The 26,265-nt window shown below is 44.3% G+C and overlaps 1 long non-coding RNA gene across 1 annotated transcript in view; it reads left to right on the top strand.

Moving 5' to 3' along the window:
* Positions 1-25,863, top strand: part of LOC145804421 (uncharacterized) — a 37,591-nt gene extending 11,728 nt beyond the window's left edge. The window contains exons 3-4 of the long non-coding RNA XR_014346113.1: positions 25,236-25,282; positions 25,705-25,863. This is a non-coding gene — a long non-coding RNA (uncharacterized LOC145804421). The remainder of the gene's footprint in view (positions 1-25,235; positions 25,283-25,704) is intronic.
* Positions 25,864-26,265: the final 402 nt, after the last annotated feature.

The following is a 26,265-nucleotide window of genomic DNA, read 5'->3' as shown; positions in this document are numbered from 1 at the left end:
GCCAAAACAGAAACTAGTTAGTGATCATATGCATGATCCTAGTTCTTGTTAAGATGGCTAATGCAACACATGCAAGATGCAACTACAATAGGCTCGGCTATTCTAAGATGGTATATGATGATGCTATAGCTAACACGTATTCAACTTAGAATTAAAATACAAATGCAGCTAGTATGATGCGCCGAGCTTGGTGCATGCAAGATAAATGTGTGGATGCAAACATACGAGCATAAGTTTGCTAAATAAAACATGCCCTAATCTAACCATCATAAGCTAGTAAATAAAAAGGAGAAAGAAGTGGGGTTGGAAGACATACACTCACTCACGCACACTTATTACACAATTGCCCTCGCTCGGAGGGTCCGAAAGAATAATACAGATTAACTAATTAACTAATTGACTAGCTAACTAAATATTACATAACCTTTAATTAATTAACAAATTAATTACAAAAAGAAAGTGGCCACAACCCTGCCTCGGAATGATGGGATGATGCATGCTCGATTTGCCTCGCCCGGAAACTCGGTACCATGCCACTGTTGCCTCTGTTTACATTGCCTTGCTCCTCTGAAATTCATGAAAGTTTCCAAAATCCTTCTGAATCAACCCCTGAGTGCTGTGGAGTGCCACCGGCCACAATCCAAATCCACCGGCCATGAGAATAGGCTTATCAGCCAAGTATTGAACCACCGGCTAGACACTGATGGTCGGTCGGCCATTTCTTTCTGCAGAGCCCTGTTTTGATAGCAGCAGAGGACAGACAGTGCATGGCATGAAATTTCAAAGCAATGCGTGCGTGGCCACTCTCCCAATCATGCTATGGACTCAAGGGAGTGTGGCCCTCGGTACTCGGGCCACCAATCACGCATTTCGATGCATGATGGCCAAAGACACCAAGTTTGCAAATCAATGTAAATACATGCAACAAAACAAATGAGTGCCTTACGCCCTATCATGTTGAGATCAAAGACGTCGGCGACCGAGGGTTGAGATGTGTTTTGCCACTTTGAGTACGAACACACCTCACCCCTCATGCTTGGTTTGACACCCCAAACCAAGCAAAATGCAATGCATGTATGCAAAGTGACTCAAGTATGCAAAGTAGCCCAAGTATGCAAAATGGCTAAGTTAACAAAACATGCCAAATGCAATGTAAGCCAAACATGCAAATGTACAATGTGCTAAGCATGCAAGATGTAGTGCAATGTGAGCTAACATGCCACCATTATGGCAATACAATAGGTATACAATGATGCAACCTAGATAAGCAACTATACAAAGTGATAGGCATGCACCAATGCAGAAATGCATGATCTATGGACTTACACTAAGGTGGAGGAGCCCCAGACACACCCCAAAATAGTGGCCAAAAGTGATGGGAATGATGGATAAAACACAACTAAGCATGCACATGCGAAGGTCCCAACACTTAGGCATAAAAGGCAACTTTCAAAGACATTTAAAAGAAGATAATTATGGGAATTAAACCAACATATTAAGCTCTGAAATACATGCCAAGGGGATGATGCCAAGTCAAACAAAACATGCAAACAAGGCGCGCAATAGGGCCCAAAACTTGAGGCCAACAAGGGGGTATTCCACTACAACTATCATGACCACACATGGCATGGATTATGCAACCAAAAAACAGAGTTTCAATGCATCAAAATACACTCCAAAACCCACTGATATGGCAGCTCAAGGTCTTAAACAAAAAGGCATACACCAAGGCCCAAACGTGGAGCATAAGACCGCAACTCTTCAAGGCATGGAAGGGGGAACAAATGCAAGCATGTAAGCATAAAACATGGACTGAAATGGCATGGGAAATGACTCCAAATCATTGAAACAACCCAACTAAAGTGTGCTAATGACTCACACACTCAAGGCTCACAAGCCAAAATGCATGGTGGCTATACTAAACATGGTAAATATGATCAAATCAGTACCTAACAGACCTCAAGCATGATGAAATATGACCAAAAGCTTTATGAAGTGAAGCTAGAACATGCAAGCATAGAGGGGCAAAATGCATGGCACATGTTATGACGATAAAGGGGATTACTAAGCAAGTGTGTGATGCATGTAATGGACCATAAATCCGACTAAAGACAAAGATATAATATGACCAAATAACACCCAAAAACCTCTGAAATGAAGCTAAGTAAAGCTAAGCATGCATGCTACCTTTGTGAGCCAAAAACATGAACAAATGAGACACAAAGGGAGAAGGATGTCCCTTCCCTATGCAAGACCTCAAAACCTCTTTTTCGATTTTAGTGGTGAGAAGGCCAATACACAAAAGGTCCCAAAGCTCAACAAAAAAGGTACAAAAGGGGCCAAGCAAGGCCTAAGAGGGAGAGGTCGACCCCAAACAAAAATGAGACCTTAATGAAACATCTTAAGCATGAAAAATTAGAGTTTTTATCAGTTATACACAAAGCTCAAAACAGCATGCAAATTGGGTTAAAAGCTAGTGCAAGAATAGGGAATATAAAGTAACTAGCTCACTCTTGAAGAACACTTGAAGAACAGCAAGTCTAGCCCTTTCTTCTGATCAAAATCAACTCAAAACTCTAAGAACAACCTCCCAACACCCCCCAAAACTGAAGTATGGTGTAATACTAGGTGCCTTAGTGCAAAACTAAGAACAAAAAACACCCTTTTGAACCCCCAAACACACACACATGAAGAGAGAGAGAGAGATATAGAGAGAGAGTGTGATATATGAGATATATCAGATGTATATGTCTGATTTGCTGAACCTCCTCAAAGGAGAAGGAAGGCTTCCTTATATAGAGGAAAACAAATGCCTAATCTTCTAAGGGAAGCTAATACAAAAGGGTCAAAGGGGGCAAGCTTCTAAGGGAAGCTAAGTCAAAGGTCTAAGCTTCTTGAGGAAGCTAAGACAAAGGGTCAAGCTTCCTCAAGAAGCTAGAGCAAAGGGTCCAAGCTTCTCCAAGAAGCTTGGGCAAAAAGGGTGCAAATCCTCCATACACATGTATGGAGGATTGGTCTGTGTGCTCCAGCTGGCACAGCTGGCATGCACCATGCCTGAGAAAGGCAAAAAGGAGGTATCGGCCAGAAAGGAGTCAATCGGCCAAATAAATGGTCGGCCGACCACACAAAATGCTGACCGGCCATCACCGATGGCCGGTAGCATTAAAATAGGGCCGGTGGCCTCAAACCAAGGCCGGTGGATTTCAGGGGTAGCTAACAAGCTACTCTCTACCCTCAGGTGCAAAAACAAACAAGTTCTTGGTGCAAAACCAAGCACAGAATAGTCGAGTTGAGAGATCCTGAGGCAAGGCGTGCGGTCGAGACCTCCGGGAACTCAAAACGAACACGAACATGGATGATCATCGGGTGTTCAAACGATGACGTCCAAGTCTTGAGGACGGTCAAAAATGGGGTGTCTACAGTTGCCCTTCTTTGACAGAACTCGAAAGTCATAACAATGACGGGAGTGAGTGTCAAAGCCCAGAGACGACTCATTTTTGACAAGGCCTAAGACTTAGACAAAGCATACAAGCTACAGGTAAAGATATGCGCCTGAGGGCAGGGGAAAAATGCAAGAACAATGCACAAAGCCGAGCATAACTTATGATCATGCAAAGAAAGCTGTAACGAAGCATATACATAAAATAAATGCAACAGTTTAAGCAATCTAACATAAATCCAACTACATTACAATGCAGAAAGGATGTAAGAGAATTATGTAATTCTCGCTACGCTTCATGCGGAGAATACAATACCTGTGTGGTTCGTCTGGTCGCGCCAGCTTCAAATGAACCGTACATACAATATCGTGCCTGTAACAGCAAGAGAACTTCACAGGTACAACATCTTTAGCAACATGCATAACAATGCAAGTTAAAACTGTGCGACAACGTAAGTCGAGTAGGACGCATAACAATGCAATTTGGGGGCAAGCACAACAATGCTATGAAGACACAAACACATGTAAGTAAAGAACACGTGACAACATGCACAATGTGTGAAGATCTAGACACATGTACGTAAAGGACACGCGACAACGCATACAATGTGTATAAAAAGAATTTGAACACATATAAGTAAAGCATAACGCGACAACGCATGCAATGTGTATAATAGGAACTTGAACACATGTGAGTAAAGCAATAACGCGACAACGCATGCAATGTGTATAAAAAGAACTTGAACATATGTAAGTAAAGCAATAACGCGACAACGCATGCAATGTGTATAAAAGGAACTTGAACACATGTAAGTAAAGCATAACGCGACAACGCATGCAATGTGTATAAAAGGAACTTGAACATATGTAAGTGAAGCAATACGCGACAACGCATGCAATGTGTATAAAAAGGAACTTGAACACATGTAAATAAAGCAATACGCGACAACGCATGCAATGTGTATAGAAAGGAACTTGAACACATGTAAATAAAGCAATACGCGACAACGCATGCAATGTGTATAAAAGGAACTTGAACACATGTAAGTAAAGCATAACGCGATAACGCATGCAATGTGTATAAAAAGGAACTTGAACACATGTAAGTAAAGTATAACGCGACAACGCATGCAATATGTATAAAAGGAACTTGAACACATGTAAGTAAAGCAATACGCGACAACGCATGCAATGTGTATAAAAAGGAACTTGAACACATGTAAGTAAAGCATAACGCGACAACGCATGCAATGTGTATAAAAAGGAACTTGAACACATGTAAGTAAAGCAATACGCGACAACGCATGCAATGTGTATAAAAGAAACTTGAACACATGTAAGTAAAGTATAACGCGACAACGCATGCAATGTGTATAAAAAGGAACTTGAATACATGTAAGTAAAGCATAACGCGACAACGCATGCAATATGTATAAAAGGAACTTGAACACATGTAAGTAAAGTATAACGCGACAACGCATGCAATGTGTATAAAAGAAACTTGAACACATGTAAGTAAAGCAATACGCGACAACGCATGCAATGTGTATAAAAGGAACTTGAACACATGTAAGTAAAGCATAACGTGACAACGCATGCAATGTGTATAAAAAAGAACTTGAACACATGTAAGTAAAGCAATACGTGACAACGCATGCAATGTGTATAAAAAGAAACTTGAACTCATGTAAGTAAAGCAATATGTGACAACACATGCAATGTGTATAAAAAGGAACTTGAACACATGTAAATAAAGCAATACGCGACAACGCATGCAATGTGTATAAAAGGAACTTGAACACATGTAAGTAAAGCATAACGCGACAACGCATGCAATGTGTATAAAAAGGAACTTGAACACATGTAAGTAAAGCATAACGCGACAACGCATACAATGTGTATAAAAGGAACTTGAACACATGTAAGTAAAGCATAACGCGACAACGCATACAATGTGTATAAAAGGAACTTGAACACATGTAAGTAAAGCATAACGCTACAACGCATGCAATATGTATAAAAGGAACTTGAACACATGTAAGTAAAGCATAACGCGACAACGCATGCAATGTGTATAAAGGGAACTTGAACACATGTAAGTAAAGCATAACGCTACAACGCATGCAATATGTATAAAAAGGAACTTGAACACATGTAAGTAAAGCAATACGCGACAATGCATGCAATGTGTATAAAAGGAACTAGGGGCATATTCAACTGAAGCATGGTAAAGACATGTTATTCATGATGTTGAGATGCGACTCTAAAGTAAGACGAGGCATCACTCGACGCAAGACGTGTAATGAACATAATTGAAGCGATTTGTGGAATTCGTAAGATATATAAAAGGATACGAGGAAGGATACTCTTTGCGCGCACCGAGCATCGCACACAGAAGACATGGCTCGAGGTCAACACGAAGACCAGTTAAAATTCCAAAGCGCACTTTCTTGCACTATCTCGAGTAATGAAGGTGCCAAACCGTATAATTGACCCGAACAAGGACGCGGGAGACGTATCGATCACACAAGGGGGGGCCATCGGTATTAGTCCAAATACCTTGCTGCCCTGCTCTCCTTTTGCTTTACTTTCCTTTTTTTACTGTTAGTTTTAAGCACATTGCACTGCCTCAGGCAGGTTTTACTTTTTTCAAGACTGTATTTTTGCAAAAGACATGATGGAAATAAAACAGCTATTTTGTTCAAAAAGGTGTTACATTTGTACTTTGTACGCATCGCATCGCGTGGCATCACACAACAATGTGAATGAAATTGAACTTTGTTTGAAAATTAAGCACTCGCATCGTAATAATCAGGTAGTGAACCGACTAACAACTCGATAAGCAAAACAAAGAAACTCGATAAGCTAACCAAGTGCGAGTACAACTCGATAAGCAAAACAAAGAAACTCGATAAGCTAACCAAGTGTGAGTACAACTCAATAAGCAAAACAAAGACTTAAAGAACTGAAATACAACTCGATAAGCAAATGTACAACAACTCGATAAGCAAATGGACGTGACTCCGCAAAAATCATCATCGGAGGGCATTGGAAGTGGTGCCAGTCCCCAAATTCTTAGCATGTTCAACACATAAATAGCTCAGGGAACAAGAAGGAAGACCACCGGCCATAGGGGAAAGCCATCGGCCTCAATAAATGGCCATCGGCCATCAGTTTTGACCCATCGACCAAAAATGGTGGTCGGTCGGCACTATTTTTGGCCGGCCGGCCATAAATGACAAGAACCACCAGAATGTTAACACCTGTCCTCCACTCACACCTTATCCCCTACAAAAAGCCTCAACTTCGTAGTTTTTCTCAATTCAACACTAATTTGCTCCAAATGGAAGAGTTCCTTGCCCAGAATCTCACAGCTTGGATTGCCAACTTGGATGGCTCGGAAAAGCTGAATTTCCGGGCTTCGATATTAATGCACTATTCACTCTGAGTCGTACCCCGTTGCACTTTCCTTTTCTTCGTGCCGCGGCGAAGTTTTGAAATCCGGTAACACATGTCTTTAGCTTTGGCGGGCAAGAGGTATGTCCTACCTTCGAAGATTTTCAAGCTTTGATGGAATCTGAGCGCAACGAAGAAGTCTTGCCTCAGCTTCGTTTCGGCCACGCCCAAGCTTTAGGGCGAATGTGCGGGCTCACGATGCATGACGCTTGATCTTCGATTTGTGATGGAATGCTGGATGTTCTGAGTTTGATTTACCGGTTTTTGGATGCCGGTGACCGCAGTGACCATCATTGGCAAGGCTTTCGGCGCCACGCCCTCTGTTTGTGCATGCTATCTCATTTCTTGCTCGCCTCGGGCTCCGGAGGATCTAGTGTCCGGTTGGTCGAGGTTGCCCAAGGTTTGAAGGAGGGCAAGAGCTGCATTGCCATGACTCTGGCTGAGACATTGATGGGCTTGGACGCCTTTTATCGCCGAGAGATGACCAGATTTGCGGGGAGTCCACTACTGCTACAGGTAATGTTTCCCACCCAATCTCACATATGTATTGCTCACACCACACGGCTTTCAGGCTCAGTTTTTTTTTTTCACAAAACCCTTTTCTCACTTTTCTCTCATCGTACATCTCTCTATTCTTTATTCTCTCATTTTTCATCCCTTCCCAGGTGTGGTTGATGGACAAGTTACAGGTTGTGGACTTTTGACCAGCATACTCAGCTCGTGGCTACTTCTTCTGACAACGTCTAGTCGATGCCCTTGATGAGGGTTGGTGGTTCGATTGGATGTGCAGCTTGTCCGCAGACCGCATTGCTTGGCGGTGCCCTTGGCTCAACTTACCGGCAATGAGCTACAGCATGTCCCGGCAAACTAGGATTCAGTTGATTGGCTTAACTCACTGTGTGTTCTATTTCCCATTCGGTTCCAGCGCCAGTTTGGCCATGATCAGATTTGCCCGATAGAGGGGATAGAGTACCACTTTCGGCCATTTTCGGTCCGAGGCGCACAACTTGCCCGGTATGCTATAGCATGGAGGACTAGAGAACTCTTGGCCCCCGCTCCCACTTTCAGTTGCACCTTGTCTGATGAGTGCATAGATTGGCTTAATAAAGAGGCACAGATTGGGCCTAGCTTGGCATCAGAGGCTTCGACCAGCTCTGGGAGGGGGCGCAGGAACACCTAACTTATCTATGCCCCGAATTTATTGCTTTATTAGTACTTTCAAGTTTTCTTTATGAATGTAATAAAAAAGTAACTTCAATTTGTATGCAAGAGCAGGAGAACTCTGTATTGAAATCAATGAAATTGAAGGTTGTGGGTACTGAAAATTTTTTGCTTTGGTCCAAAAATGGTCTAAGTTGTAAAAAGATTAATTTGAACAAAGTCAATTTTTATCAAAACTTTTTAAAACCATTTTCGATATGGATCAGAACTGGACATGCCTGAGATCTGTCACTAAGATGAATAACCCCAGGGCCCAGCAACTGGAAAGTTGCCCCTAGTCTGAATAGCATTGTACCGGAGATTACAACTGAACTCTTGAAGGCTGAATAGACAAAGATGACCGACATGATCAAATGGACAAAGTTGATCGGGAAAAAGTTTATGGCTGAACCTCAAGATGAAGTTGCCTACGTATCCCAAAGATGGGAATCAAGCCTTACGTAGTTCAGGCTTGGGTTCACTCGAGTATTTTCACTCTCCTTTTGCGCTCTAACTTTTGCCAAGGCCGCCCTTCGCGGGTTTTCAACCTTGCGAGCTCTGTTTTTATAATTTCCAATTTTTCATGCTCTAACTTTTGCCTAGGTTGCCCTTTCGGGTTTTCGGCCTAGCGAGCCTCTCAGGGGTAATATTTCTTCAACTTGTCCATATTGATCGGCTGTGAAAACTCTAGGCCATCTAGATCCATCAGAACCACAGCTCCACCTGACCAGATAGACTTGATGATGTAGGGACCAGTCTAATTGGGTCTGAACTTGCCCCTAGGGTCGTGGATGGGAGCTCGGTTGTCCTTGAGCACCAGATCTCCTTCTTTCAAATTCCTGGACTTAACTTTCTTGTTGAAAGCCCGGGCAATTCTACGCTGATAACCTGAACATGGTATAGTGCTTTCAATCTTCTCTCATCAAAGAGCATGAGTTCTTCAAATCTGCTCTGCTGCCAATCTGCTTCGGCTATCTGACACTCAGCCAGTACTCGCAAAGATGGAACCTCAATTTCAATAGGTAGAACGGCTTCCATCCCATAAACCAATGAATACGGAGTCGCCTAGTAAAAGTTCTAATCGAAGTTCGGTAGCCCCACAGAGCAAACGGCAGCTTATCTGGCCAGTCCCGGTAGGTTTCCACCATCTTCTGCAGTATGTCTTTGATGTTCTTGTTGGCGGCCTCAACCGCTCCATTGGTTTGCGGCCGGTATGTGGATGACTTATGAAAAGTCACGTTGTATTTCTCCAACAAGTCAATCACTTCCTTCTTGAAGTGGGAACCGTTATCTGAAATTATCTCATTTAGGACTCCGTAACGACAGATGATGTTGTTTCTGATGAACTTTACAATGTGCAAAGCCTTCAGTACCGCATAAGACTGGGCCTCAACCCACTTCGTGAAATAATCTATCGCAACTAGGATAAACTCATGCCCATTCGACCCCTTGGGCGTGACAACCCTGATTACATCGATTCCCTAAACTGAAAATGGCCATGGCGAAGTCATGTTATACAGCTTCGACGGCGGGATGTTCATGCGGTTTGCATGGATCTGACACTTGTGGCATCACCGAACAAAGCTGATACAATCCTCCTCCATGGTGGACCAATAGTAACCTTGTCTGAGAATCTTCCAGGCTAACATTACCCCGTTTATATGTGTTCCACATTCCCCTCCATGGATGGCCTCCATTAGGCGTTTCGATTCTTCGGCTTCTACGCACAGCTTATGCATTCCCAGATGACCTCTCTTATACAGCTTACCCCTGCAGATGATGAACTGAACGGCCATTCTTTTGATTGCCCTTTTGTCTTTGGCATTTGCCCCTGGTGGATACACTTCCTTCTCCAAGAAATTCCAAATGTCATAATACCAGGGGTTCTCGTCCTGAACCTCATCTATGGTAGCATTTGATTCATATGCCGGCGCAAACTTTTGGTCAATGATGATCAGACGCATTCGGACTCCGAAAAGGATGTCTATCATGGAAGATAGAGTTGCTAGTGAATCTGCGAACCTGTTGTTCTCTCTTAACAGATGAGCGAAGTTTAGCTTCTCAAACCGAGGAATTAACAGGTCCAAGGTCTGGTGATACATTATCATCTATTCTTTTTTGACTTTCCAATCTCCTTTTGCTTGAGATACAACAAGGTTCGAGTTCCCGATGACGTCCAACCGTTTTGCCCCTAGTTCCAGGGCTGCTTTTAGACTGGCAATGCATGCCTCATATTCTACTTTGTTGTTCGAGACTTTGAACCAGAGTTTGAAGGCTAAAGGGATACGAAAATTATCGGGTGCTATCAGCAACACCCCTATTCCATACCCGTACTGGTTTGACGCTTCATCAAAGTGCATCATCCAAGTTTCATCGTCGATATGCAAAATGGCCTCATTTGGGAATAAGTACTCAACTGCTTCACCCCCTTCCACTGGGTGATCAGCTAGGAATTCTGCTACTGCCCTTCTCTTGACTGACTTGCGCGTCACATATTTCGAATTCGAAAAGCAAAAGTAACCAACGAGCTAGCCTACCCGTAAGTGTTGGTTTCTTGAAAAGATATTTGATGGGATCCAGTCGTGAAACCAACATTACGGAGTGAGCTAACAGGTAGTGCCGCAGCTTCTTGGTAGCCCATACCAAGGCTAAGCAAGCCTTTTCCAACGGTGTGTAGCGGGTCTCATACTCTAGCATCTTCTTGCTCAGATAGTAGATGGCTCTCTCCATCTTGTCTTCTGATTCCTGCGCGAGCATGCAGCCCATTGTAGTCTCAGTCACTGAAAGGTACAATATCAACGGTTTCCCTGGCTCAGGTGGTGACAACACGGGTGGGTTCTGTAAGTATTCCTTGATCTATTCAAAAGCAGCTTGGCATCGGCCATCCCATTGGAATTTCATTCCTTTCTTCAGGAGACCAAAAAGTGGTTCACAAGTCAAGGTTAATTTTGAGATAAACCGTCTTATGAATTGCACTTTACCTAGAAAGCCTCACACCTCCTTTTCAGTCCTTGGTGGTGGCATTTCTAAGATGGCCTTAATTTTGGAAGGGTCGACTTCGATACCTCTCTGTGTAATCAGAAACCCTAGCATTTTTCCTGCTGTAACACCAAACGTTCATTTATGAGGATTCAGCCGCAAACTAAATTCTCTAATCCTTTGAAAGAACTTTTGCAAGGCGGTGTAGCGGCCCTCTCTTTCTTTGGACTTGACAATCATGTCATCCACGTACACCTCAACCTCTTTGTGGATCATGTCATGCAATATCGTGGTCGCGACCCGTTGATATGTAGCTCCAGTATTCTTCAACCCAAACGGCATCACTCTGTAGCAGTATGTCCCCCACGGGGTGGTGAAAGCAGTCTTTTCCCGATCTTCTGGTGCCATCACTATCTGATTATAGCCCGAGAATCCATCCATGAACGCGAGTAAAGCATGCCCTGCTGTGAAGTCCACTAACTCATCGATATGCGGCAAGGGAAAGTCGTCCTTCGGACTGGCTCTGTTCAAATCCCTGAAATCCACGCATACCCGGATCCTGCCATTCTTCTTCGGCACTGGAACAATGTTGGCCAACCAAGTCGGGCATTCAGATACCAGCAGGAACCCTGCGTCGATTTGTTTGGTGACCTCTTCCTTAATCTTGAGGGCCCAATCCGGGCGGATTCTTCTGAGTTTTTGCTTGATGGGTCGGGCCTCGGGGTCAAGAGGGATCCGGTGCTGTACAATCTCAGGATCGATTCTAGGCATGTCTTCGTAGGACCACGCGAAAACATCTTTGAAATCTTTTAATAAAGTGACTAAGCGCTCGCGTTCCTTCGAAGACAACGTGGACCCGATCTGGACCAGCCGCGGGTCATTCTCAGTACCAATATTCACAGTAATGATTTCATCAACTAAAGGTTTAACAAATCTTTCCTGCTCTTGATCAATTAATCGTTGCAAAATCGGAGGAATTTCTTCCTCGTCGTTTTTATCAAAATTTTGAAAGTCTTGATTCAAGCAATAAATCAAAGGCACAGAAAAGTACTCAAAAACCATAGCCACATCATTCTCATTAAGCACATCTAAATCGTTCGATTCTTCGATTACAACAGACTCAAAAGAGAAAGAAAAAGACGACCTAGACAGGACTGTGGCATCTGGGTTATCACCCCCAGGAATACCGGACGTATACTCAGTCGAGCTGGAACCTGATTCCGACTCACAAGACTCGGTGGAATCAGATTCCGGCTCACTACCTGACCCGGTGCTGCTTGACAAAAATCCCTCTTCATACTGCCAAATGAGAGAGGGTGCGATGGATGCATCCAAAATGGTTGACGGTAGGCCCGCAGCCATTTCATTCCCGATCATGGACACCGAGAAGTTATCCCCCAAGCACTTCTGTTCGATCGGAGGATCAGAAAGTAGATATGCCAGCACTACCCCCATTTCACTTTTGGCGTCCTCAGACTCCACTTTCTTGCTCTGCTTAACCTCAACTGTTGGGTCTGTCTGCTCTTCGGCAACATCATCCCCGGATAATTGCAGATCAAAGAAGATCTCAAAACCTGGCACGCGTTTCCTCTCCGCGTTCAGCCACGGCTCTGGGAAGCCACAAAATGGAAAGTCCTCCCCCTCCCGGACGAAGCGTCCGTTTAGGGTATCCTGAATGGGCCGGTGCATTGATTCAAAAAGCTTCCCTGCCTGCTTCGCTCTGGCTCTCCCAGCCATCTCCTTACCTTTCCTTATCCAATCCTCTTTGGTGGGCAGATAACCCAAGCCAAAGGTATGTGGGTTGTGTGGCACTTCGGCCAATGCTGCAACGCCCTTCCAGCCGCTCTTTCCTAATCCCATCCCAGGGACGTGTTGGAGCTTGTTCATGAGGTATACTGATTGAGCACTAATATACACCCCCTCATTAACAGCTACGATGTTCTGCATGACCCGGGCCTCAGCTAGGGTAAAACTCGATATGAACACATCTTCCATACCGTGTTCAATTTCCAAAACTGGCATAGATACTTCTGGTGGTGGATGGATCGACGAATTTCCAAAAACAATGGCTACTCCCTTCCCATGGGGGTATTTCACCATCTGATGCAAGGTGGACGAAACTGCCTTTAACTGGTGCAACCACGGCCGTTCCAGGAGTAGATTGAAAGTGGCGGGAACCTCTAGGACGTGAAAGTCTATCTCATGCTGTCCCAGCCCAACCTTGGTCTGAATTTTCACTGTTCCCATTACTTCTTTGCTCGTGTTGTCATATGCCCGAATCACCTGGGTTGTCGGCACAAAGTCCGCGGTCTTTAAACCGATTGCATATGCAGTTCTTGCCGGGCACACATTGATGGCGGACCCTGTGTCGACCAATACCACGGGTATCCATTTGTTTCTACACTCCACAGAGATGTAGAGTGGCTTGTTATGGTTCGCACCCTCAGGTGGCAATTCCTTGTCGGAAAAAGTCAACATTGGGGTAGCTCCTCCCGGAAAAACTAAGCCCACCAGTTGTTCAGGCGTGGTGTCTATTGAGAGCTTGGCCTTGTCCATGGCCGATAAGACAGCTTGTCGATGCACTCGCGATGCCATAAGCAGTCCCCAGATGGAGATGTTTGCCTAGATCTTTTTCAACTGCTTCAGTACAGCCTCTTCTTCGATTTGCTTCTCTTTCTGCTTTTCTGCCTCCTTATCTTTCCTAGACGCCTCTAGCTGATCTAGGTGCGGGGGCTTGAAATACCGTCCGCTTCTAGTCATATGATCGACTTCGCCGATGTACCAGGTATCATCTGGTTGGTTGCTCCCCCAATCCTCATCCGTGTGGGCAAGACATAAATCATCGTCCTCCCACCACATTCCATCGGCCGCCGACAGACACCTGTCAGGCTCCGGTATGACTGTTCTCGTACTCGCAGTACCTTCCATCCATATGCTCGCAGCATTCTCTGTCCCTGTGCACACAGCAGCTTCAGTCCCCACGTGGGCCTTAGCTTTCCTGATTCTCTCAGAATCCTCAAATCTTTCTTGTTTCAACTGTGTCAGTACAACTGGCTGTTCAATGATTCCTGTATTCAAACCGCTCAGATCCCGAGCAAAATTCTTGGCACCGGCGATGCTCTTCGATCCTCGGCCCTTCCGGGCATAACTGATGCCCTTGTCCCTAACGGGCCCTGTTCCAACTGAAATTCTTCGACAACGTCTGGTAGGTCATCAAGCCACCCAGTAGCCTCTACTGATTCCTCGAAATCTGACCAGTTGGCGGCCATGTCCCCTAGGCCTTGTTCGTTGAAAAATTGGAGGTCAGCAAAGTCCCCTTCCACAGCCGCTAAGTCATCTGATCTCTGATCAAATCCATCCCCCTGTATCACACAAAGCTCTGCCCTCTCTGGCAATTCCACACTTGACCTATCCTGGCCTACCGACAAAATGTAGTCACTCGGACTGTATATCTCTTCAGCAAAACTCCCAGATTCCTCAGATTCTGACTTAACAATGCCATTCTCCTTCGAAATCTCCCCCGTTCTGTCTCCGACAGTCACCACCATTGGTTCGGGTTGGGTTCTGGAGGTGTCCAACATGCACAAGTCAGTGTAGTTAGGAAGGAGCACCTCCGGCTTGGGTAGGTGAGATGGGGTGATATATATGCTAGGATCGTAAGACACGACCCCAGTCTGGATAAAGTTGATTCTTTTGGGAGGTGGAGCTTGATGGTGTGGTGGGAGAGGGTTTGTTGTGACATTGGATTTTTCAGGAGGCACAATCACCTCATTATCAATGAGATCTTGAATCTCATGACGTAATCAAAAGCATTGGTCGGTGTCATGATCGTGCTGTTGGTGAAATGTGCAATATTTGGCTGGGTTGTGGGTAGGGGGAAGTTTTTCCGGCAATGGCCACGGCTCTAGGGGCTTCAAGTGCCCTTTTTTGATTAAAACCCCCAGAGCTTTGGACAGGGGCATCTATAGTGGAGCGAAGGTCCTTTGGTTTTTGGGCGGGTATTTGGCTGTTTGTGTATTGCTCCCGGACGCACCGGAGAAGAGCGTAGCTGCCATGGTTCTTCGAGGGGGAATGGTGGTGACCATGCTCACTTCTGAGGCTCTTGCAGTGGCAGCGCCACTCGGGCCTGCATTGGTGTTGCGGTTAAAGGTTCTCCTGGGTTGCTCTCTGTCATTGTCGATCAAGCCTTGCTTCAAGGCATCCTCAATCTGTACTCCCATCTCATGCAGATCTGAAAAGGTAGGGAAGGGGAGCACAATCATTTTCTGCATTAGTTTGGATTGGAGGTTGCGCACAACCATCCGTATTTGATTCTTGTCCGTTGGCCTAATGGTCATCATTGAGGCCTTGGCCCTCCATCGGGTCACGAATTCTGAGAAGCTCTCCTTAGGCTCATGTCTCGTCGTCTCAAGATCATGGGTCGTAATCTCGATTTGCGTGTTATACGAGTATGGTGCAACGAAGGCCTCAGCCATCTCATCCTAGTTCCGCTTAACATCATCTTCCAATTTGTGTACCAGATGGCCGCCACACCCGACAGGGTCCGGCCGAACAAATACAGCTTCTGTAGTCTGGTGAGGCCCATCGGTCTTAAGATATCTGAAACAACCTCAGGTGCACCATAGGGTCCCCAGACCCATCAAATTGGTCAATTTGTGGCATCTTGAACCGATCTGGCAGCGTCACAGCCGCGCCAGTATACCCATCTTCAATATCAGGGATGGTCTTGACTCCTTGGGATTTCTTGAACAGCTTTTCAAGCTTGCTCAACTTCAACACTGTGGGGTCCACTTCGAACTCAAAGGGAGAATCCAGTACATTGATAGGCGTGGGCGCCTTGGATAGTTGCGGTAGAATCGGGGGCGAAGCCGGACCCGTTGGAATGTTTGTATCCTCTTGGATATGCTGGACATTTGGTGTCTCCTCAGGTATCGGAACCCTTGGTGGGGGAGGAGCTTGATGTGAAGCAGATGCCCCGGCTTGCTGCTGTAGCCTTATGATTAACTCTGCTTGTTCAGTTATAACCGTGGCCTATTGTTTGGCGAACTCCGCCTGTCAGACAGCGTCTTGCTGCATAGTTTTCATGCTCTCTTGGAGCTGGCGCACCATCTCCTCTAAGTTTGCCATACTGCTCTGCTCTGGTTGAATTACCGGTATATATTCCCTCTATGGCGAAAATTGAGGCCTCGGCGTGACTGTCCACTGGTAGGGTTGACCACTGCTTTGGCAATCTCTACTCGGATACATTGCATCTTCTCGACCTTCGTCTAATAACCGGGGGTAGAGAATAAAACACTGGTTGTCCGTCGACCAGATCCTCAGATCGATTGAGTCGGCGACCTCTAGTCCAGAGTGCTTGGGGAATATTTGCTGGGTCGGAAGTAATCGTGCTAAACTACCTGGCAAAAAGATAAATAAAGCAATAATAAGGAAATAAATAACCAGACAAACGGACAACATAACAGCGTAAAATAAACACACAACACACAGTTGGGCATAACAACCTGCAGTTAATAAGCTGAGTACACTGTTCCTCAACACTGATCATTATTCCCAAATTATTGCCCCCAAAACAGAACCTGATACCCGCAGATAACTGATTCCCAAAATACCGAACTGGTGCCCGCAGGCCTGATGCTCAAACTTGCAGACTGATACATGCATTCTTGTAGAGGCCAACTCTAAAGCACATAACAAATAAGTGAGAGCCAAAGCACCCCTATGGAGGGGTAGGGTTTCCCTATCCTATTTTGTCAGGAGCTAGGGTTTCACTACGCATGCAGCGGTTTCAAACAACCTATAATCAGGTGGCAACCTGTCCTAGCTTGGAACGGTCACTACGGATTCCGAATATGCACTGAGTCGAATGGTCAAAAAGGGTACCCCGGTGACAACCGGGGTTTGTGTTCCCATCGTGGCAGAGCCCGTAATCGGTCAGCCTTACGGCACACTTCTCAAAGCGAGCCTTCGGCAAACCGTTCCAGAATAGCAGACGGCAAACACTGTGACTTAGGCGCACCAATGTAAATGCAATGCAAAGAAACACATAAGTGTAATCAAAACAAGATATCATGAGTTCGAGTCAAGCTCTCTAAGTCCCCAGCAGAGTCGCCAGAAACTGTAGACGTCCCCGAACGTCCCGGGGGAAGATCCCCCGTTTTGTTCATTTGGGCTCACTACAGTTTGGGCTCAAATTGTCACGGTTCTTAATCTGATCTTGTAAAGTGCAATGCAAGACTGATAAATCACCAAAGAGTCTAAATCTGGCAAATCGTTTTGGAAAACGAATTTTTTAGAAAGAAGTGCCAAACATGGACTCTTTGCTAGATATAGAGTCGCCACCTAAATATTTATTTTAGGGGAATTTAGGAAATCCTGACTCGTTGCCTAAGGCCACGTGTCCGTCATCACCAAAGTTGCCTCGGCTCGGGAACTTGGGTACGATTGGGGAAGGTCAGCTATGAGCACCCCTGCTCGCCCGATCAAAGATCGGCCTCTACTAACCATGATATCGAGTTTTGAAAACGTTATGTGTTCTTATTCCGGTTATTAGCCTAGAATTACTATGTGATGCGCACAACACACAAGTATAGACTGGGTCGCCTGAATTGGAACAAAACATTTCATGTTTGTTTTTTGAAAACTGTTTGCTACCCGCAAGTAGGCTTAAAATGCAGATTTTGCCACCTTCGGGTGGGCTTAGAAAACATGGTTTTGCCACTGTCTAGTGGGCTTAAAACTCACAGTCGATGCCTTATTCCAATTCAAATAATCCAACCTTCACCCACAGGCATTCAGGTAGATATATCACATAAGCACATAGCCTCATGGTAAGCATGCTATAATGGCAGTCACTCATATGCATGCAAGGATGCTAAAGCATAAACACTTACCGAGTACTCCAAGCCAAAATAGAAACTAGTTAGTAATCATATGCATGATCCTAGTTCTTGTTAAGATGACTAATGCAACAAATGCAAGATGCAACTACAATAGGCTCGGCTATTCTAAGATGGCATATGATGATGCTACAGCTAACACGTATTCAACTTAGAATTGAAATACAAATGCAGCTAGTATGATGCGCCGAGCCCGGTGCATGCAAGACAAATGTATGGATGCAAACATGTGAGCATAAGTATGCTAAATAAAACATGCCCTAATCTAACCATCATAAGCTAGTAAATAAAAGGGAGAAAGACGTGGGATTGAAAGACATACACTCACTCACGCACACTTATTACACAATTGCCCTCGCTCAGAGGGTCCGAAAGAATAATACAGATTAACTTATTAACTAATTGACTAGCTAACTAAATATTACATAACCCTTAATTAATTAACAAATTAATTACAAAAAGAAAGTGGCCGCAGCCCCACCTCGAAATGATGGGATGATGCATGCTCGATTTGCCTCGCTCGGAAACTCGGTACCATGCCACTATTGCCTCTGTTCACACTGCCTTGCTCCTCTAAAATTCATGAAAGTTTCCAGAATCCTTCTGAATCAACCCCTGAGTGCTGTGGAGTGCCACCGGCCACAATTCAAATCCACCGGCCATGAGAATAGGCTTATCGACCAAGTATTGAACCACCGGCTAGACACTGATGGTCGGTCGGCACAAAAAGTGGTCGGTCGGCCATTTCTTCCTGCAGAGCCCTGTTTTGACAGCAGCAGAGGACAGACAGTGCATGGCATGGAATTTCAAAGCAATGTGTGCGTGGTCACTCTCCCAATTATGCTATGGACTCAAGGGAGTGTGGCCCTCGGTACTCGGGGCACAAATCATGCATTTCGATGCATGATGGCCAAAGACACCAAGTTTGCAAATCAATGTAAATGCATGCAACAAAACAAATGAGTGCCTTACGCCCTATCATGTTGAGATCAAGGACGTCGGCGACTGAGGGTTGAGACGTGTTTCGTCACTTTGAGTACGAACACACCTCACCCCTCATGCTTGGTTTGACACCCTAAACCAAGCAAAATGCAATGCATGTATGCAAAGTGACTCAAGTATGCAAAGTAGCCCAAGTATGCAAAATGGCTAAGTTAACAAAATATGCCAAATGCAATGTAAGCCAAACAAGCAAATGTACAATGTGCTAAGCATGCAAGATGTAGTGCAATGTGAGCTAACATGCAAGCAATATGGCAATACAATAGATATACAATGATGCAACCTAGATAAGCAACTATACAAAGTGATAGGCATGCACCAATGCAGAAATGCATGATCTATGGACTTACACTAAGGTGGAGGAGCCCCAGCCACACCCCAAAACAGTGGCCAAAAGTGATGGGAATGCTGGATAAAACACAACTAAGCATGCACATGAGAAGGTCCCAACACTTAGGCATAAAAGGCAACTTTCAAAGACACTTAAAAGAAGATAATTATGGGAATTAAACCAACATATTAAGCTCTGAAATACATGCAAAGGGGATGATGCCAAGTCAAACAAAACATGCAAACAAGGCGCGCAATAGGGCCCAAAACTTGAAGCCAACAAGGGGGTATTCCACTACAACTATCATGACCACATATGGCATGGATTATGAAACCAGAAAATAGAGTTTCAATGCATCAAAATACACTCCAAAACCCACTGATATGGCAGCCCAAGGTCTTAAACAAAAAGGCATACACCAAGGCCCAAACGTGGAGCATAAGACCACAACTCTTCAAGGCATGGAAGAGGGAACAAATGCAAGCATGTAAGCATAAAACATGGACTGAAATGGCATGGGAAATGACTCCAAATCATTGAAACAACCCAACTAAAGCGTGCTAATGACTCACACACTCAAGGCTCACAAGCCAAAATGCATGGTGGCTATACCAAACATGGTAAATATGATCAAATCAGTACCCAACAGACCTCAAGCATGATGAAATATGACCAAAAGCTTCATGAAGTCAAGCTAGAACATGCAAGCATGGAGGGGCAAAATGCATGGCTCATGTTATGACGATAAAGGGGATTACTAAGGAAGTGTGTGATGCATGTAATGGACCATAAATCCGACCAAAGACAGAGATATAATATGACCAAATAACACCCAAAAACCTCTGAAATGAAACTAAGTAAAGCTAAGCATGCATGCTACTTTTGTGAGCCAAAAACATGAACAAATGAGACACAAAGGCAGAGGGGTGTCCCTCCCCTATGCAAGACCTCAAAACCTCTTCTTCGATTTCAGTGGTGAGAAGGCCAATACACAAAAGGTTCCAAAGCTCAACAAAGAAGGTACAAAAGGGGCCAAACAAGGCCTAAGAGGGGGAGGTCGACCCCAAACACAAATGAGACCTTAATGAAACATCTTAAGCATGAAAAATCAGAGTTTTTATCAATTATACACAGAGCTCAAAACAGCATGCAAAGTGGGTTAAAAGCTAGTGCAAGAATGGGGAATATAAAGTAACTAGCTCACCCTTGAAGAACACTTGAAGAACGGCAAGTCTAGCCCCTTTCTTCTGATCAAAATCAACTCAAAACTCTAAGAACAACCTCCCAACACCCCCCAAAACTGAAGTATGGTGTAATACTAGGTGCCTTAGTGCAAAACTAAGAACAAAACACCCTTTTGAACCCCCAAACACACACAAATGAAGAGAGAGAGGGAGATATAGAGAGAGAGTGTGATATATGAGACATATCAGATGTATATGTCTGATTTACTGAACCTCCTCAAAGGAGAATGAAGGCTTCCCTATATAGAGGAAGACAAAGGCCTAATCTTCTAAGGGAAGCTAATACAAAAGGGTCAAAGGGGGCAAGCTTCTAAGGGAAGCTAAGTCAAAGGTCTAAGCTTCTTGAGGAAGCTAAGACAAAGGGTCAAGCTTTCTCAAGAAGCTAGAGCAATGGGTCCAAGCTTCTCCAAGAAGTTTGGGCAAAAAGGGTGCAAAGGGTGCAAATCCTCCATACACGTGTATGGAGGATTGGTCTGTGTGCTCCAGCTGGCACAGCTGGCATGCACCATGCCTGAGAAAGGCAAAAAGGAGGTATCGGCCAGAAAATGAGTCAATCGGCCAAATAAATGGTCGGCCGACCACACAAAATGCCGACCAGCCATCACCAATGGCCGTAGCATTAAAATAGGGCCGGTGGCCTCAAGCCAAAGATGGTGGGTTTCAGGGGTAGCTAACAAGCTACTCTCTACCCTCAGGTGCAAAAATAAACAAGTTCTTGGTACAAAACCAAGCACAGAACAGTCGAGTTGAGAGATCCTGAGGCAAGGTGCGCAGCCGAGACCTCCAAGAACTCAAAATGAACACGAACATGGATGATCATCGGGTGTTCAAACAATGACGTCCAAGTCTTGATGACGGTCAAAAATGGGGTGTCTACAATCATGTACGCACAGCTCGATGGACATCATCATTTTTGTTTTGCTTCCGCTTTAGTCCCCGATAAAATTAAATAATTTTGAAATTTTGTCTTTGAGGCCGTAGGTAATCTACGGATTACTGGCCGGTTAAGATACTAAACCTATAGGGGCGGGCTTAGGTTGTGACAATCGGCATATACAGGGAAAGGGACTTTGCATTGATACAGTGAATGAAGAAAAGTCCAAGAGGATACATCACGACGTTGGGAGTAGAGCACCAAAAAGGCTGAAATCTGTTAATAGCCGAGCTCCTGGTTGAATAAAGAAGGACCTGAGAGACTACCTCCAGAGGAAGCGACTCAATGCCGAGGTCACATTCCTCGTCAAGCCGAGAACGCCGTTCTCAATGGAGTTGGATAGGTTTGAGGCCCCGAAGAGGTTTCATATGCTGAAGTTCCAAGTTTTTGACAATAAGTCTGATCTGAACTTTCATGTCGGCTTATATTTAAATTCAATGGCTTTGTATAGTGGGAACGAGCAGCTGTTGTGCAAGATGTTCCCTTTATCCTTTGGGAAAATTGCATCAGATTGGTTCCACAAGTTGCCGAAAGGGACTGTGAAGAGTTGAGAAAGCCTAGCCGAGATGTTTGTGGCTAGGTTTGTAATAAATATGTTGCAGCCACTAAGGGTAGACTCCCTGCTGGCTTTGAACATTAATGAGGGCGAAAGCCTTAGGGCTTATGCCAAATGGTATTATGAGGTGTTCAACCGAATACCCGTATGCAACCAAGAGTTGGCGGCCGTATCTTTCAAAAGCGGCCTAAAGGATGAATGTCCGCTTCGAAAGTCATTTGCAAAAACTCTACCAAAGAGTATGGAGGAGCTCATGGCACAAATTGAGAAATATGCCAGAGTGGAGGAAGACACACACGGAGCTAAGACACCAAAGCAAGAGAAGAGAAACGGCTCGCCGAAGCGAAGTAGATGTAACACTGGTTTTAACAGGCAAGATACAGGCTTGAGGGTTGCACAGGCAGTCACCACTGTGTTTCGGATCCCAGTTTACAAAGTTCTAGAATGAATCAGGAACCAGCCGTATTATAGAGCGCTAGAGAAGATCCCTAGCTAGTTTATGGGAATGAGCCTTGGGAAGCACTGTGCCTACCATAATGAGGATGGGCACTTAACTCAGGGGTGCAGGGCTCTGAAAACGCACTTGGAGGATCTGGTCAAATGGGGTCATCTGAGAGACCTAGTAGATAAGGCCAGAACAAGCGAAGAGCAGACAAGGCTGCCCTAGGCACCGGCAGCACCACATTTATCGCCGCCACCACAGCAAGCAGATGGACCTCGGGTGATCAATGTGATTCACTCAAGGGTCAATGAGAATGAGGTGCGTGGGAAGACTCAGAGAGTGAGGCACATGCAGCATGTGTATCAGGTCCAGCAGAAGAAGCATAGGACCAATGAGTATCAGGGGCCAATGGTCTCTTTTACCGAGGCAGACCTGGATATGGTGCAGCATCTACACAATGATGCCTTGGTGATAATGTTGAAGATTGGGGAGTACCAGGTAAGGCGCATACTGGTTGATCAAGGAAGTTCTTGTGACATCATGTATGTTAGATGTTACAAGGAACTTGGCCTTCACCCAGATGATCTGGAATAGTCCAATAGCTCGATGGTTGGGTTCAATGGAATGCCGACGTGTCTCTGGGAGCCACGAATTTGGAAGTGCAGACAAACACGAAGAAGGTAAGCACAGAGTTCACAGTAATTGACATCCCTTCCCCTTACAATATTATCTTGGATAGACAGTGGTTGCATGTAATGAGGGTTGTTCCCTCAACATTACACCAGCTATTGCGATTCCCAACAGAATATGGGATTGAAGAAGTCAAAGGGGATCAGGTGCAGGCAAAAAATTGCTCCATGGTAGCAATGAAGTCTACCTCTAATGTGCGAGAAACAGAGACAATGAAAATTGAAGATGAGGACATGAAGGTCCTAGATGATGTGGGCAAAGAACCAGTAACAAGAGTGAGGAGGCTTTGAAAAAAATTCTGGTTCAAGAATGTGACGAATAGCGCTTTTTTCTTTCGGCTCAGGTTTAGCCGAAGAGGAAGAAAATGAATTGGAAGCTTTCTTGCGAGAAAACATAGAAGTGTTCGCTTGGACGCCCTATGAGATGCCAAGCATCGACCCTGAGGTCACTTGCCACAGGCTCAATGTAGACAAGCCTATCATTCAGCGGACAAGGAGGCCGACATTAATTCGCGTGGAGGTAGTAGAGGAGGAAGTGGGCAAGTTGTTGGAAGCCAAGGTGTAACAACCCTCACCACTGTTTACCGATTGACTACTAATTACTACTAAACTGAGACTGAACATGATTAGTAATCGAATTGATTGAAATACTGAACTGATTGACTGAAATCTAGAACTGAATTGATTGAGTATATCTATTTAATTGTATGTCTATCTATTGACTGAAAAATTATCTGTTCATGTTCTACGTTTTAAATTGCGAATTGAAGGCCTTATCGACGGCCGAATCTGAAATCGATTGATGTTTTCTGATCATTAGAATTTATGTGATTTTATGATAAAATTAATTGAAAATTGATTTGGTATGATTAAATTAGATTAGAATAAGCTAAATTGCATTGTTGGCTTAAATTATCATTTTGCCACTCTAGTGGCCCACTACCTAGACATATGTGAGCCTTAGTACACTCAAACAAAACATTTTCATCAGCCATTTCTTGCACTTAACCGACCAAGAGAGAGAGAGTGAGAGAAATGAGTTGTTCTTAAGAGTTTGGTTTAGAGAACTTGAAGAATTGAAGTGTAGATTGCCAAATTGAGCTTCTAGTCTTGTAATTCAAAACCTAAGGTAGAGTAATTACCCTCTTATTTATGAATTGAGCTTGATCTTGCATGTTTCATGTCAAATTAGTGAGTTAAGTCTAGAACTAGCTCAAGTTGTTGAATTAAGAGCTTAATCCATGCATGCATGTTGCCATTCTTGAGTTTTGAAGTTAATGTTCATGAAATCTCACATGCATGTCCATGTTTATGCTAAAGTCCATGATTTCATCTTGATTTTGTAAGAATTGGCTCATTAGAGCAAGTGTTGGAAGCTTTGAATTGGTTAAATTCATGCATGTTTGCATGTTCTTCATATTCATGAAATTTGGTTTCAAATTAGGTTTAATTGATCTTCCTTTGGGGCTTTGATTTTACATTTGAGCTTTGAATCATGTTAAACTATGAGTTTTGGAATGTTTTCTGGAAAATTTGCCCAAGAGGATCGAAATTGGTGTTTCAAAACTTGATTTTGAGCTTGAGGTTCAAATCTGGGAATTTCAGATTTTGAACTCACGCTCGAGCGGGGTGACTAGCGCTCGAGCGTGGAATTCGTGCTCCCAGCACTTTGCACTATTTTGAAATCCGCTCGAGCGCGGTATTGGACGCTCGAGCGAGACCTTGTGTCTTACACTCGAGCGGCTATCGAGCGCCCATCGAGCGTGATTTTCACACATCCAATACTTTTGGCATGTTTTACAGTCCGCTCGAGCGGAGTATTTTGTTTGCCTGTCCGCTCGAGCGGGGTAACCTGCGCTCGAGCGGATCCCTTGTTTTCTGAAAATTTTGAAAAATGTTTTAAAGTGCATATTTGCATCCTCATCTCATCCTAGGCATTCTTAGACCCAGTTTAAGGCATCTTAATGATGATATAGATGTAGAACCACACCGAGTCTAAGTAGGGACTAAGTCTTTGATTCCCGAATGTGAAACTTAGTGTATGTTCGTTCTGTCACTGTATAGGGTTGGCTTTCGGAGACGTGCTCTAGCTGCTTATAGCCCAAAACTCTGTAAGTAACGATATTGTAAAGATATGTTCAAAGATGAATATTTTCTGACTGTTAACTGAACTGCTTTCTGAATTGTTATTGTTAACTGAATGAATGTATGTCCTCTATTCTAAACTATATTGTGGCATCCATAGCAACTACTGTTTACTGTTACTGCTACTGTTACAGAGATCTTTGTCAGTTCCTATCTTGGAACTTCTGTTTACCGATATGATGGCCATCATTGACTGTTCGGTCTTTTAAGACCTACTATTTATTGTACTGCTATGCCAATGGATGTACCACATATGACTGTTATGACTGAACGACTGATATACTGAATCAATGAACTGTTTTCATTACTATAAGGACATTCATTCTTAACCCCTTTACGCATTATGTTATTCACTAGGCTTTAGCTCACTATTTATTAAAATATGTAGGTGTTCAGGCACCAGACCGGAGCTAGGAGCGTGGGTTAGACTCCTTTTTTTGTCAAGCCGACCACTGTGCCTCACTGCGAGGTTCCGAGCCTACCAAGCTATGGCTTAGGGGTGTTTTAATTTTCCCCCATCTGTCACTGTATCTGTTTTGTATAACTATTTAGACTGTTACTGTACTGTTTAATAGGGATTAGGTCTCTGTTCTGATTGATTGTAAATGTTGTACATACTGTTTTGTACTGTTCATGTATATATGTATGAAAAGTCTTTTTGCATACAGACTGTCACAGCTCATTGGACATTGTTTATTTACTGTTTTGGCTTCCGTTATGCCCCTGTACTCTGTATTACTGTCTTACTGTTAAGCAGGCCTTCGGTAATCTCGGATTACTGGCCGGTTACGGTGCTAAACTCATAGGGGCGGGTTTGGGTCGTGACACAAGGCCATTTGGGAGGTGAACTACCCAACCTGGCTGTCCAACACAGTAGTTGTGAAAAAAAAGAAGGAGAAGTGGAGGGTCTGCGTGGACTTCACCAGCCTGAATGAGGCTTATCCCAAAG

Source organism: Camellia sinensis, chromosome 12 (assembly GCF_055761805.1).
Source record: "Camellia sinensis isolate YWXY chromosome 12, ASM5576180v1, whole genome shotgun sequence".
Lineage (NCBI taxonomy): Eukaryota > Viridiplantae > Streptophyta > Magnoliopsida > Ericales > Theaceae > Camellia > Camellia sinensis.
The sequence above is the reverse complement of the archived record's forward strand: the minus strand, read 5'-3'. Positions and strand labels throughout refer to the sequence as shown.